Source organism: Mustela putorius, unplaced genomic scaffold (genome assembly GCF_011764305.1).
Source record: "Mustela putorius furo isolate JIRA1106 unplaced genomic scaffold, ASM1176430v1.1 tig00003903_pilon_pilon_pilon, whole genome shotgun sequence".
Lineage (NCBI taxonomy): Eukaryota > Metazoa > Chordata > Mammalia > Carnivora > Mustelidae > Mustela > Mustela putorius.
The window spans coordinates 309,569-323,043 of record NW_025422051.1 but is presented as its reverse complement, the minus strand read 5'-3'; positions in this window follow the sequence as shown (position 1 = coordinate 323,043).

The window sequence follows — 13,475 nt, the reverse complement described above, 5'->3', positions numbered from 1 at the left end:
CCCCAATTGCTGTGGTCAGAAAGAAAACCTAGAGACTGGCACACCTGGGTAGATATGCACACAGGAGAAAACTATTAAGAGTCCAGCCTGCCTGAAGGAGATTCCAGCATACCTTTGGAATGAAACAGAGATGAGTTTGGACACACAGTAGAGGGAGGTATCACCAGAGACACCTTCTTCACCAGGATAACACTGTAAGGATCTGAGTTATTTGGCAGCAGCGGTAGTGACCTTCCCAGAGAGGAGGTGGAAAGTGGAAACCTCTTCCATGAAGGAGTGGAGAGCAAAAGCAGTGGGTGACTGGCTATCTCAGTGCTGTTGTAGCTAGAGAAACCTATTTCTCTCCAGTAGCACCCTGATTTCTGAGGAAGGACCTCTATCTCTGGAGGGAGGGAGGGAGGGAGAAGAAAAGGAAGAAAGGAGGTAGGAATATCAAAAGGCATTAAAGGAATGCAGTTCCCAGGACTTCAGCAGGAATCTGCCCACAAGCCCTCGGGAATACCCCCAGTGAAACACTGCCCCAGCAGGGCATGGGTATCCCCAAAGCACTGAGTGCTAAATCCTCCCATCTAGCCACCATGTGGGCAGTTACTTATGTGTGTTCCCTAATGTAGCAGTGAGAGCAGGTAAAATAATCTGAGTGCTCTCAGAAAAATGGTCCAAAATCTGTGGACAAGGGAGGAAACACAAACTGGAGCTGTATGGGGTGCCAAGTTTTGCAAAACAAAAGAGAGGCTTTCTGCAGGCAGCTTGGCAAATTGCAATAACAAGAGAAAACACAAAGGTTAAAAATGCTGCTACAAGAGGGAAGAAGAGTAAAACAGGTCTATCCCTTATAAGTCTGGTATTCCCAGAGAAAACAATACCAATTAACAGTATACCATATGAAGATAATAAGATACTTAAAATGAGAAAGTAGCAACTCAGAAGTACAAGGAGCTCAAAAAATCAAGGAAATATGTCATTGTGAAAAGGTACCAATAATTCTCCAGCAACAGAACCCAAAACCACAGAATAATGCAATCAACTGATAAAGAATTCAAAATACTTGTACTGAAGAAACCCAACAAGCTATAATTCAGAAAGGCAGATCAATGAGGGGCACCTGGGTGGCTCAGTCCGTTAAGCTTCTGCCTTCGGCTCAGGTCCTAATCCTGGGGTCCTGGGGTTGAGTCTGCATCAGGCTCACCACTTAGTGGAGATTCTTAGTGGAGATTCTGCTTCTGACTCTTCCCCCACTCATGCTCTCTGGCTTGCTCACTCATTCTCTCTCTCAAATAAATAAATAAAATATTTTTACAAAATCTCTTATAAAACAAAACAAATTCAGGAGTGGAAGAATTCAATGAATGTGATGAAGAATGCAACAGAAAGCATCTGTAGTAAAGAAGAGCAGATGGAAGATAGAATAAATGACTGGCAGAATAGGAATTCTGAAACAACACATTTACAGCAGAAAAAGGGGAAAAAATACAGAGCAAAGAAAGCCTACACGATCTATGGGATTCAATTAAAAGGGCAAACATTTAAATAATCAGGATTCTGGAAAGAATAGAGAGGGAGAGGGGTGGAAGAAATTTTAGTTAAGGAAACTGTAGCTAAAAACTTCCCAAGCTGGGGGAAAAGAAGCTAACAGATGACCCTGTTATCCCAGTGCCAAAAGGCCTTCTCCATGACACATTATAATGAAACCATCAAAAATCAAAGGTTAAAAAAGAATACTAAAGACTACTAGGGAGGAAAAAAAGAGTACAACCTACAAAGGAACACCCATTGAGCTATCAGCAAATTTCACAGCAGAAACCATATAGGCCAAGAGAGAATAAAATGACATATTCAAAGTGGTGAAAGATAAAAACTGCCAGCTAAGATTATTCTATCCAGAAAAATTATCCTTCAGATATGAAGGTGAAATAAAGACTTTCATGGACAAATAAAAGCTGAGAAGTTATATCACCACTAGATTTGTCTTGGAAGAAATGCTGGAAGGAGTTCTTCATGCCGAAATAAAAAGACAATAATCACAGACATGAAAACATATAAAAGTATATGGCATACTGATAAAATGAAAAATATATAGCCAGATTTAGAAGACTCCAATTCTATAACAGGATGGTATATTAGTTACTTAACTACAGTATAAAATTAAAAGAAAAGAGTATTGAACATAACTATAACTACTTGGATTTGTTGACAAATACACCAAATAAAAAGAGGTAAATTTTGACATCAGAAAAGGGGGGAAGAGTAAAAAGGCAAAGCTGTTGGGGGAACCAGGTGGTGGGTATTAGAGAGGGCATGGATTGCATGGAGCACTGGGTGTGGTGCAAAAACAATGAATATTGTTACGCTGAAAAGAAATTTTTAAAAAAATGAGATGTTTTGTGAGATTAAGAGTCACTTATGGTTTGTCTCCCTCCCAATCCCATCTTGTTTCATTGATTCCCCTGGGGATAAAAATATATGTTTATAAAATAAAAAAAAATGAGATGTGGTCCATATACACTATGGAGTATTATGCCTCCATCAGAAAGGATGAATACCCAATTTTTGTAGCAACATGAACGGGACTGGAAGAGATTATGCTGAGTGAAATGAAATAAGTCAAGCTGAGAGAGTCAATTATCATAGGGTTTCACTTATTTGTGGAGCATAACAAATAGCATGGAGGACAAGGGGAGTTAGAGAGGAGAAGGGAGTTGAGGGAAATTGGAAGGGGAGGTGAACCATGAGAGACTATGGACTCTGAAAAACAATCTGAGGGTTTTGAAGGGGCAGGGGGTGGGAGGTTGGGGGAACCAGGTAGTGGGTATTGGAGAGGGCATGGATTGCATGGAGCACTGGGTGTGGTGCAAAAAACAATGAAAACTGTTACACTGAAGAAATTTTTAAAAAATTTTAAAAATGAATGTAGATAAATTGCTGTCAGAAAAAAGTGGATGTTTTTATCTATAAGATGTTCTAGATAAGCCTCATGAAACCACAAAGGAAAAATCCTAAGCAAATTTACAGAACATTTAAAAAAGGGAAACAGAGTAAATAACTGTGGAGAGCCACAAATTTATAAAGGTAGGCCAAAAGAAAGGGAAAAAATTAAAAAACTGGAAATATAAAACAACCAGAAAACAATCAATAGGAGGACAATAGTAAGTGTATTACGCATCCTTACAGATGAGTAATAACTTTAAGTGTAAAGGAATTGAATTCACTGATCAAAAGGCATGAAGTGGTTAGATGGATTAAAAAAGAAATAAGCCCAATTATATGTTGCCTACAGGAGGCTCATTTCAGCTTTAAAGACAAACAGACTCAAAGTGAAGAGATGAATAAAGATACTCCACATAAGTGAAAACCAAAAGAACATGGAGATAGCCAAACTTATATCCAACAAAATAGACTGTAAGCCAGAAATGGTAACAAGAGACAAAGAAGGTCATTATATAATGATTAAGTAGTCAAAACAACAAGAAAATATACATGCAGTGGAGCACCCAAATATATCAAAGCAAATACTGGGGCGCCTGGGTGGCTCAGTGGGTTAAAGCCTCTGCCTTCAGCTCAGGTCATAATCTCAGGGTCCTGGGATCGGGTCCCGCATCGGGCTCTCTGCTTGGCAGGGAGCCTGCTTGCTCCTCTCTCTCTGCCTGACTCTCTGCCTACTTGTGATTTCTGTCTGTCAAATAAATAAATAAAATCTTTTAAAAAAAAGCAAATACTAATAGATCTGAAAGGAGAAATATACAATGGTATAATAATAGGAGGAGAATTCAATACCTCACTTTCAGCAATGGATGGTTCATCCAGACAAAAAATCAAGAAAACACTGGACTGGGGCGCTTAGGTGGCACAGTGGGTTAAAGCCTCTGCCTTTGGCTCAGGTCATGATCCCAGGGTCCTGGGATCTAGCCCCACGTCTGCTCAGAGGGAAACCTTCCTCCCCACTGCCCAACCCCACTCCTGCCCGTCTGCCAGCCTCTCTGCCTACTTGTGGTCCCTGTCAAATAAATAAATAAAATCTTAAAAAAAATAACAAAGAAAAAAGAAAACACTGGACTTAAAACATGCTGTAAACCAAATGGATATAACGTGCATATATAGAATATTCCATCCAACAGCAACAGGATACACATTCTACTCAAGTGTACTAGAATATTCTCCAGGATAGATCATAGGACACAAAGCAAATCTTAGCAAATTTAAGAAAACTGAAGTCTGGGCGCCTGGGTGGCTCAGTGGTTAAGCTGCTGCCTTTGGCTCAGGTCATGATCTCAGGGTCCTGGGATCAAGTCCCACATCGGGCTCTCTGTTCAGCAGGGAGCCTGCTTCCTCCTCTCTCTCTCTCTGCCTGCCTCTCTGCCTATTTGTGATTTCTCTCTGTCAAATAAATAAATAAAATCTTAAAAAAAAGTAAATTAAAAAAAAAAGAAAACTGAAGTCTTATCAACTATATTTTCTGATCACAGTGGTATGAAACTAGAAATCAACAAAAAGAAAGCCGAAAAAACTTCAAATATGGGGAATCTAAACATCACACTTCTTTTTCCTTAGAAGATTGATTTTATTTATTTATTTATTTATTTATTTATTCATTCATTCATTCATTCATCTGAGAGAGAGAGAGAGGAAAAGAGAGAGTGTGCACCCACACAAGCAGGGAGAAGGGTAGAAGGAGATAGAATCCCTGGCAGACTCTGTACTGAGTGCAGAGCCCAAGGTGGGGCTCCATTTCATGATGCTGAGATCATGACCTGAACTGAAACCAAGAGTCTGACACTTAACTGACTGAGCCACCCAGACTCTCCTAAATAACACACTCTGAAAAATCAATGAATCAAAGAAGAAATCAAAAGGGAAATAAAATATATCTCAAAACAAATGAAAATTGAAACCCAACATATCAAAACCTATGGGATGCTGCAAAAGCAGTTCTGAGAGAGAAGTTTATAGAGATAAATGAATATATTGAGAAATCAAGAAGGATTTCAAATAAACAACCTAACTTTTCACATCAAGGAACTCGAAAAGGAAGATCAAATTAAGCCCAAAGTTAGCAGAAAAAAGGGAAGAATAAAGATCATAGTGAAAATAAATTAGAGACCAGAAAAGATTAACAAAAGTAAGCTGCTTTTTAAAAGAGAGAACTGACAGATCTTTAGCTAGCATAAGAAAATGAGAAAACTCAAATAAAGTTAGAAATAAAAGAGAAGACATTATACTGATAATGCAGAAATACATAGGATAATAAGAAACTACTGTCTACAGTTATATGCCACTAAATCAGATAACCTAGAAGAATGGATACATTTCTACAAACACACAACCTACCAAAACTGAATCAGTAAGAAACAGAAAATCAGAACAGGCCAATAGCGAGTAAAAAGACTGAATTAGTAATTAAAACCTCCCAACACAGAAAACCCCAGGATGAGATGACTTCGCCGGTGAATTCTACAAAATATTAAAAGAAAAATTAATGCCAATTCTTCTCAAACTCTTCTAAAAATTTGAGGAGGAGGGAGCACTCAAATTCATTCTATGAGGCTAGCATTACCCTAATGCCAAAGCCAGATAAGAGCACTACAAGAAAAATCCCTTGGGGTCAACATCCCTAATGAATACAGATGCAAAAATTCTCAACATAATAGTAGCGAACCAAATTCAAGAACATATTAAAAGGATTGTACACCATGACCAAGTAAGACTTATCCCTGCGGTGGAAGGATGGTTCAACATACATGAATCAATACATGTAATACACCAAATCAAAAGAATAAAAGATAAAAATCACATGATTATCTCAATAAATACAGAAAAAGCATCTGACAAAATACATACATCTCTTCATGATAAAAATTCTCAACAGATTGAATATAGAAAGAGCATACCTCAACATAATAAAGACCTTATATGACAAACCCACAGCTAACATTATACTCAATGGTAAACAAGACAAGGATGCCCACTCTCATCACTCTTATTCAATATAGTACTGAAAGTCCTAGCTAAAGCAATTAGGAAGACAAAGAAATAAAAGGCATCTGAATCAGAAAGGGGAAGTAAATTTTTCATTATTTGCAAGTGATATGATTTTGTATGTAAAAAACAGAATCCCAAAGACATGATCAAGTATAGAAAATGTTGGAATTAATCAATAAATTCAGTAAGTTACAGGATGTAAAATCAACACACATAAATCCATTACGTTTCTATACACTAAAAATGAAACATCTGAAAAAGAAGTAAACTATCCTATTAACAATAGCATCAAAAACAATAAAATACTTAGGAATAAATTTAACCAAGGAATTGTAAGATCTATATAATGAAAACTACTAGATTTTGTTGAGAGAAATCAAAGATACAAACAAATGGAAAGACATCCCATGTTCATGAGTCAGAAGAATGAGTTTTGTTAAAATGTCCATACCACCCAAAGCCATTTATAGATTCAATGCAATTCCTATTAAAATTCCAATGATATTCTTCACAGAAATAGAAAAAAATAATTCTATTTATTTATTTATTTATTTGAAAGAGACAGAGAGCATGAGCAGGAGGGGATGGGCAGAGGGAGAGATAAACAGACTCCTCACTGAGCAAGGAGCCCAATGTGAGACTCAATCCCAGGAACCCAGGATCATGACCTGAGCTGAAGACAGCTGCTTAACAGACTGAGCCACCTAGGCACCCTAGAAAAAGCAATTATATAATGTGTATGCAACCACAAAAGGCCCTGAATGTCAAAGCAGCCCTGAGAAAGAAGAGCAAACCTGGAGACATCAGACTTCTGATTTCATACCATACTCCAAAGCTATAGTAATGAAAACAGTAAGGTACTGCCATAAAAATAAACACAGAGACCAAAGCAACAATACAATTAACCCCCCACATATTATGTCAAATAATATTCAACAAAAGGGAGCCAAGGACACCTAATGAAGAAAGAGTAGTGTCTTCCACAAATGGTGTTGGGAGGGATGCCTGTGTGGCTCAGTCAGTTAAGTGTCTGCCTTCGGCTCAGGTCATGATCCCAGGGTCTGGGATCCAGTCCCGCATTAGGCTCCTTGCTTGGCGAGGAGCTTGCTTTTCCCTCTGCCCACTACTTCCTCTGCTTCTGCTTACATTCTCTCTCTCTGTCTCCCTCTCTCTCTGACAAATAAGTAACTAAAATCTTAAGTGAAATAAGTCAAGCAAAGAAAGTCAATTATCATATGGTTTCACATATTTGTGGAACATAAGGAATAGCATGGGGGACTTAGGAGAAGAAAGGGAAAAATGAAGCGGTGGTGGGGAATCAGAGGTGGAGAGGATGCATGATAAACTATGGACTCTGAGAAACAAACTGAGGATTTTAGAGGGGATGGGGGTGGAGAGATGGGTTAGCCTGATGATGGGTATTAAGGAGGGCACAGATTGCATGGCATACTGGGTATTACATCCAATGATGAATTATGGAATGTTACATCAAAAACTAATGATGGGAGTGCCTGGGTGGCTCATTTGGTTAAAGCCTCTGCCCTCAGCTCAGGTCATGGTTTCGGGGTCCTGGGATATAGCCCTGCATCAGGCTCTCTGCTCAGCAGGGAGCCTGCTTCCTCCTCTCTCACTGCCTGCCTCTCTGCCTACTTGTGATCTCTCTTTCTGTCAAATAAATATATAGAATCTTTACAAAAAAACTAATGTTGTACTATATGGTGACTAATATAAGATAATAAGAAAATAGAAAAAAAAACACCTGGATCAATAAAAAAGGAAATTTTTTATGCAGAAAAATGAAACCAGACCTCTATCTTATACTGCTTACAAAACTTAATTTGAAATGGATCAAAAACTTAAACATACCTTACACTATAAAATTCCTCGAAGAAAATATAGGGAAGAAGTTTCTCAACATTGTCTTGGTAATCATTTCTTGAATATGGCACCAAAAGCACAAACAACAAAAGCAAAGATCAATAAATGGGACTACAACAAACTAAAAATATTCTGTAAAGAACAACAACAACTACAAAAAAATAAAACAAACAAAATGAAAAAGCAAGCTAAAGAATGGGAGAAAAGTTTTGCAAATCATACACTGGATGAGGGGTTAATATTCAAAATATAAAGAACTCACACAACTCAATAACAATGAATACAAAAATCCAATTCACAAATGGGCAGAGGAATCAAATAGATATTTTTCTGAAAAAGACATCCAAATAGACAACAGGTACATGAAAAGATGCTCAGCATCAACAATCATCAGGAAAATGCAAATCAAGGGACTCCAAATAGCCCTCAAAAATCATGAAAAAGAACAAAATTGGAGAATTCACACATCCTGATTTCCAAACATATTACAAAGCTACATTAATCAAAAGAGTGTGGTACTGGCATGAAGACAAACATATAGACCAATGGAACAGAATAAAAAGCCCAGAAATAAACCCTTGCATATATGGCTAAATGAGTTTGGACAAGGGTGCTAATAACTACTAATGGAGAAGGAGAGTCTTCTCAACAAATGGTTTTGAGATAACTGGAAATCCACATGTGAAAGAGTGAAGGTGGGCTCTTATACCATATACAAATATTAAGTCAAAATGAATCAAAGACCTAAACATAAGGGCAAGAACTATAAAACTCCTAGAGAGAAAATAGGGGAAAACCTTCATAACATTAAATCCAGCAATCATTTCTTGGATATGACACCTACAGCATAGGCAGCAAAAATAGATAAATTGAACATTAAAATTAAAAACTGTGTATCATAGGACAGAATCCGCAGAGTGAAAAAATCAGCTTACAGAATGGGAGAAAATATTTGCAAATCCTGTATCTGATAAGAGGTTAATATCATGAATATATAAAGAACTGCTACAATTCAGTAGCAACAATTCAGTAACAACAACAATATTAATCTTACTTTAAAAATGGGCAAAGGACTTGAATACACATTTCTACAAAATTATATACATGTTGGCAACAAACGTATGAATAGATGCTCAATATTGCTAGTCATTAGGGAAATGCAAATCAAAATTACAATATCACTGCACACCCAAGGATGGCTGCTCTTCAAAAAAATGAATGCAAAATAAGAAGTGTTGTCAAGGATGTGAAGAAATCATAAATTCTGTGCACTGTTAGTGGGAATGTAAAATGGTTCAGTCACTGGAAAACAGTAAATTTGCTCATTAAAAAATTAAAATTAAAGTTACTGTATGATCTTACAAGTCCATTTCTGGGTATATATCCAAAAATATTTAAATAAAGGTCTTGAAGAGATATTTGCACACATAGCATAGCAGCACTATTCACATTAGCCAACAGGTGGAAGCAATCCAAGAGTCTATTAATGGATAAGTATGAAAAGAAAATGTGGTATGTACATACAGTGGAACATTATTCAGCCTTAAAAAGGACAGAAATCTTGACTCATGGTACATGGATGAACACTGAAGACATTATCCTAAGTGACATGAACCAGTCACAAAAAGACAAATACTTTACGATTCCACTTATATGTCTAGGGCAGTAAAACTCATGAAAAAAGTATAACATTTGTCAAGAGCTGGGGTAGGGGAAAATGGGATATTGTTTCCATTTTGCAAGATGAAAAAGTCCTATGGCTTTGTTGTAAACAGTATGAATATATTTAATACTACTGACTTTAAATTTTAAGATAATAAAATTAAAAATTTTTAAATTTAAAATTTTTTAAGACAATGAAATTAAATTTTTTAATTTAATGTTTTACATAATAAATTTTATATGTATTTTACCACAGTAAAAAAAAATGCAACTATTGAGTACCTGTTGTATGTCAGCCATTAAGCTCTGTTCTTTAATAACAGGTTTTGAAAACAACTTTCTGGTGCACCTCGGTGGCTTAGTTGGTTAAGCTCCTGCCTTTGGCTCAGGTCAGGATCCCAGGGTCCTGGGATTGGGTCCCACGTTGGACTCCTTGTTTGGCGGTGAGCCTGCTTCTCACTCTGCTGCTGCCCACACCCCCGCTTGTGCTGTCTCTCTCTCTTTCTCTGACAAATAAATAAATATAATCTTTAAAAAATACATAATAGAAACAGCTTTCCTATATGGAAACTCCTATGTTTCTTCCCATTTTATAGACATTAAAATTGAGGTTCTAAGCAACTTTGTGATTTTCATGATCTCCTAACATGTTGAGTTTAGCTTCAGAGTCAGACATCCTGGGTTTCAGTTCCAAGTTTAGCACTGACTTGCTGTGTGGATCCAGACAAATTAGTGAGCCTGGGATCCTGTTTTCTCATTGTCAATTGGGCACAGTAATAACACATGCCTTCTAGATTTTTGTAAGGATCAAAATAGATGGTACATGTTAAAAGCTCGAAACAGTATCTGGCACAGTAAAGAAGGATTTCAGTATTATTATGTACCCAGATATTTCTGATCCCAATAGCTAGACTCAACATTCCACATGATGACAGAATCTCTGTATTCCTTAGGGCTAGATTATCATATCCCCAGATAAAGATCAAATCTGTATGAACACTGGACTTCTGTATATCTAGTCTGCAATTATATATTATTCCACATTTTTCCTTATGAACAGTGAAATGAGCATAAATGATAATTCTTTCCGTTTGTTGACAGATTTTGTATACCTGGACCACACTAATCCCTAATGCTCAAATGATGTACGACAGAAGTAGTAGCTAACATTTACAGAAAGCTTCCTGTTAAACAAGCTGATAGTTTTGGTCAGTAACAACAAGCCCAGATAGAGTCAGTTTATTTCTTATATAGACAGGAAAAGTAATTTAAACATGGTGTCACCTCCCTTTTTCCACAGGACATCAAAGCAAAATTTACCAGACCATAGGCATCATCAATGGTGTGGAACTCTGTGGCTTAGGAGTCATTTCCATATTGCAGTTAGGCATTGGAATATGCTATAGCTTTTGCCTGTACCCTAAGGTCAGGGAGAAGGGAGGAATCAAGTTGAAAAGTATTGGAACCAGAGAGGTGATAAGGGTGTTGGTGAGAAATGGTCTTGTACCAGCATCTCAGACACCAGTCTGTCTTTGCATGTTCATGGAGGACAACAGGGCATTCTACCTAGCTCCCGATCAAACTTCTGAAATTAAACCTGGACCATATGCAAGTTTTTCAGTGTGCTGGCACAGAGAAGTTTCCCTACATATACTCTACGTGCCAGAAATACTCTGATGCTCATGACAGCCTCCACCAAACTGTCTTGAGTTTTACTAGCATATAAGATGCACCTCCATTCCAACTTGACTATAAGATCTTCAAATATATACAGCAAGATTTAACATACTCTTACACTGCTAATACCTAGCTCAGTGCAAACAAATACTAATGAAATAATTGTTGGCTTATTCAAAGGAATTCATTTTGTATTTACAAGGCCTATTTGAAGAGTTGAATTGCTTATAATGACAATTGGTTACACAATCTCTGTAACAGTTTTTTTTTTTTTTTTACTTAAATGAAGTAATAGGAAAATAACTGTGTGACTTGATAATAATAATGGCATTCCTTGTTCCTGAGAGAGGACAGAGGAAGACAGGGATAGAGAAAGAGATTTATTTTTTCCATCATAAGGAAATTAACCTAGTGAAAGATTTGACTGTGGATTCAGAATAGCATATAGGTTCGATTCTAGGTTCTATTATTTTTTGTTAAATAACCTTGGGTAATTTGATTAAACTTCCCTATAGCTATGATTCTTCGCCTCTGAAATGTGAATAGGACTAGTACTTACTGGTCTTGGATGCCTTGTTTTGAGTATTAAATTATACATACGTGTAGGGATGCCTGGGTGGCTCAGTTGATTAAGTGTCAGCCTTCAGTTTAGGTCATGATCCCAGGGTCCTGGGATCGAGTCCTGTATCAGGCTCCTTGCTCAGAGGTGAGCCTGCTTCTCCTTCTGCCTGTTCACTTTCTCTCTATCTGACAATTAAATAAAAAAATAAATAAAATAATAAATTAAATAAAAAAAAATTATGGTGGCTCAGTGGTTAAAGCCTCTGCCTTCAGCTCAGGTCATGATCCCAGGGTCCTGAGATCAAGCCTCACATCGGGCTCTCTGCTCAGCAGGGAGCCTGCTTCCTCCTCCTCTCTCTCTCTGCCTGCCTCTCTGCCTACTTGTGATTTGTCTGTCAAATAAATAAAAATCTTTAAATAAATAAATAAATAAATTATATGTATATGTATACATACATACATACACACTTTTTTTTTACATTTACACACACATACATTTATATATATGTGCATATGTATATGTATAAAAATATACACATGATTGGCACATAATGAGTGCTCATTAAATAAGATATTTCTGGGCCACATGTTATTGTGTAACTGTTTTGAAATCATCCAAAATTGTAGCGGCATCTTCAAAATTCCTAAGATGTGTCTTCAAAATTTCTGTTTCCATATTTCATCCTTTTTACGGAAGTCAACCCGACCTTAAGGGAAAGAGATTATTTTTAAAAACTCTATGTTACATTTGCTATGGGCTACATTTGTCACACCCAAACTCATATGTTGAAGGCTTGGTAACTCAGAATGCAACTGTATTCAGGTAAGAGCCTTTAAAGAAGTGATTAATTTAAAATACAGCCCTCAAGGTGGGTCCTAATCCAATTTGATTGGTGTCCATATAAAAGAGAATTTGGACACACAAGAAGACACCAGGGATGTACACACACCCAGAGGAAAGACGTGTGAGAACAATGAGCAGGCACCCAGGTGCAATCCAAGAAGAGAGGCCTCAGAAAAAGCCAAACTTGCCAACATAGTCTTGGACTTCCCACTTCCAGAATGGTGGGGGGAAAAAACTTCTGTTGTCTAAGCCATCCAGGCTGTGGTATTTTGTTATGGCAACCCAAGCAGACAAATATAATACAAAGTGTTTTTCTCTTTTTCTAAACTAAAGTCAAGAAGTATGCCTAGATTCAGAATATCAGAATACACGGTGGCAGAGGGTGGGGAGGGAGAAGTCAAGACAGCAGAGAAGTAGCAGGCTGAGACGACATCAGGTAGCAGGAGATCAGCTAGATAGCTTATCAAACCATTGCAAACACCTACAAGTCCAACAGGAGGTCAAAGAGAAGAAGAGCAACAATTCTAGAAACAGAAAATCGACCACTTTCTGAAAGTTAGGACCTGCGGAGAAGTGAATCCAAAGCAATGGGAAGATAGACCATGAGGGGAGGGGCTGGCTCCTGGCAAGCAACAGAACAACGGACCACAAAATCAGGACTTTTAAAAGTCTGCTCTACTGAGGGGCATCGCTCCAGAGGCTAAAGCGGGGTAAAGCCCACACAGGGTCAGCGTGGTCTCAGGTCCTGTGGGTGTGGAGGCAGAGAAAAATTAAGGCCATCCCACCTCAGGTTTAGCCTTAGCATAAGTACAGCCATCTTACCTCCGGCAGCCATCTCAGACCCCTGTGCCCAAGGGCTGAACTTTCCCCTGCTTTT